This window comes from Carassius gibelio, chromosome A13 (genome assembly GCF_023724105.1).
Source record: "Carassius gibelio isolate Cgi1373 ecotype wild population from Czech Republic chromosome A13, carGib1.2-hapl.c, whole genome shotgun sequence".
Taxonomy (NCBI): Eukaryota; Metazoa; Chordata; class Actinopteri; order Cypriniformes; family Cyprinidae; genus Carassius; species Carassius gibelio.
Genome location: NC_068383.1, coordinates 24,402,842 through 24,405,918, shown reverse-complemented (window position 1 = coordinate 24,405,918; position 3,077 = coordinate 24,402,842). Strand labels below are relative to the sequence as shown.

Here is a 3,077-nt window from a genome sequence, read left to right as displayed (position 1 = left end):
CCTTTCCCACGGTGTCTGGCTCTTTATTAACTGTCTGTTCCCTTATTTGGTCAACTTCCTCCTTTTTGGAGTTAATTGATTATTCCACACCTGTCTCCAGTCCCCTCATTACCTTCTGTGTATTTATACCCGGTCTGTCTGAGTATGTGTCACGGAGTCCTTGTCTAATGTTTCATGCTATCCGTAGTCTTGCCCTTGCCGTGTGTTCTTATCTGTTTTCATGTTGTTTGGATATTCTGGTTTTGACCCTGCCTGGACTCTTTACCCCTTTGAATTTGCCCTTAAATAAACATCATACCTGCACTTGGATCTCTCCTTGTTTCCTGTATCACCGAACGTGACAATACCGTACATAGGTTTTCAATTGGGGGACAGAGAGCTCTCGGACTAAATCTAAAATATCTTAAACTGTGTTCTGAAGATGAATGGAGGTCTTACAGGTTTGGAACGAGATGAGGGTGAGTTATTTATGACATAATTTTGAATTTTTGGTTGAACCCTTTAAGCATTATATAATATTTGTTAATTATTTATAAATGAAAGTTACCATAAACTGTTACCGTTACAATTACTGAAGCTTATATTGGTTGCTCTTGAGGGACTGTTCCTATTACAGTGTAAGTGTACTACAAATTGCATAAAAATTTTTTTTGAATATATTATATATATTAAAATATATTAGAAGTGAAATCTACTTGAATGTGAATGAAAATTTACAAGTGAAATGTGCACTCCATCATGCACTGACATTGTGTCAGTATGTACTAATTTAAGCAGAATTGAAACGCCCAGTTTGTTAGATCAGAGGAAGTTCACAACCACAGGAGGGGATAATAGTATTTAAAGAAAGAGTAGTGAGCAAATAATGATGAGAAAGACTTGGAGAAAGAGACAATGGTTCATAAGTGTAATTTCTGTCTTCTGATATTGATCGTTCTTTCTTCACTTCTCACGGGTAAAGAAACAGTTTATTCTGGACAGTGTGTGCATTAAGTGAGAAAAAAATTATTTGATTTGAATCATTTCCTTTTGTTATGTTAAGTATTATGTTTTCATTTATTAATAAATAACATATCTTTTATTCAAATATTGTTGTGTTTCAGGTACCAGTGGAGTGAATGAGACTCATGTGTTCATCAGTTCTGGTGAAGATGTCCGTCTGCCCTGTAATAATGCTCTTCCTGACTGCAACTCAACTACATGGAACTATAACAGACATTCAGCAGCAGTTGAGCTGATTGCTAGAGGGGTATTTATGAAACAAATTGAGAGACATGAGAGACTGAGTCTGGGGTCTGACTGCTCTCTGAACATCAACAAAATCTCAAAAGAAGATTATGGATCTTACAGCTGCAGACAATATGTGAATGAGACACAACAAGGAACAGATGCTCGTATTTTTCTACATGTTCTTCATGGTAATTTTACAATCTTGTGATCAGTTTAAAAGGGGAAATACTTGTTTTAAACTTCCATGATTTTTTTGTGTTTCAGTCTCTTCATCAACCTCATCCTCACAGACTGGGATCAGTGCAGGTCTCTCTGTGACTCTCTTCTGTCAGCTGTATTCATTTGCTTGAGTCTCTTGTGATGATTGGATGAGTTCTGAGAGGATTCGTCTGTTCTGGGTGAATCAGGCTGGTGTTAAACTGAATATATCAGACTCCAGATATCAGATATCATCCTCATCAGATCACTGTATCATCACCCTGACTACAACACTCCTGAATGAAGATCACAACAGAGAGTTGAGATGTGAAGTCCTTTTTTTAACTGAAGAGACAGAGTTTAATGCACACAGCAAACCACTCAAAAAAGGGAAGAGGAAATGTGATTTCACAGAATCATCAGTTTAATCTGGTTCAGATATGATCACTGATCTATTGTGGTCAAATTACTCAGATGTTTCCAAACCTAAAAAGTGAAATCACAGCTCTGAAAACACTAGAAAGGCTATAAATAATTGATGATTGGGTAACACTTTAGAATACTGTTTATTACTTACTACATAACTAATAAGGAATTATTGAAGAACTAACAGGTGATTATTCATTAACACTTAACTCACTACTGCTAACTACTAAGGAAGATGTGTTAATTAATCAGTATGTCATATAATTTTATGATTATGTTAAGTAACAGTTAGCTAATCAATAACTAATTTATTCTGTCATACCTCCTGAAGAACTACTATTAATTGTCTACTAGTTAGGGTTCAAGAAAAATAACTATGAAGTAACTACTAATTAACATTTTTACACAATTACATTGAATTGTGACCCTTTCATATAAATGTTATTAGCAATAGTAGTAGTAGTATGAGAATGCAATATTAATAAATGCAATACATTTTATAGAGGTTTTACCTGTGTAGTAAATTGTTTTGTGAGTGTGTTTTGTAAAAAATCAGCTTCCAATAGGAACCCCACCATGACTCAAGTGCCTTGTGATAATTTACCTTAGTTTTTATATTTTATATACAGTACTGAATGTGTGCCTCATCAGCATATATCACATTACCATTAATTAAATTCCTGTATGTAAGGCAAAGCCTGAGGAAAAGTGGAAATACAGGTATCCAATTTGTAATTAATAAAGAATTATAAAATAATTATACAGGACTTATTTTGAACCTGAAACATTAGGCCTATTCTAAAGTGAAAATATTGGGAACCCATAAGTAATTAATAAAGAATTATCAGATATTTCCTGAAGAATTACCTAGAATCTGAAACAGTATTCTAAAGTGAAAACATAGGGAACCCTTTAGTTATTAATAATTAATTATCAAATAATTCTGCAGGACTTCTTTTGAACCTGAAACATTAGGCCTATTCTAAAGTGGAAATGTTGGGAACCCATTAGTAATTAATAAAAAAATTATTATATAATTCCTCAATAATTACTTAGAATTTGAAACAGTATTCTAAAGTGAAAACATAGTGAACCCATTAGTAATTCATATTTAATTATCAAATAATTATACAGGACTTATTTTGAACCTGAAACATTAGGCCTATTCTAAAGTGAAAATATTGGGAACCCATTAATAATTAATAAAGAATTATCAGGTAATT

At 33.2% G+C, this 3,077-nt stretch overlaps 1 pseudogene; it reads left to right on the top strand.

The window, feature by feature from the left end:
- Positions 1-894: 894 nt before the first annotated feature.
- On the top strand, positions 895-1,856 carry LOC128026622 (uncharacterized; annotated as a pseudogene).
- Positions 1,857-3,077: the final 1,221 nt, after the last annotated feature.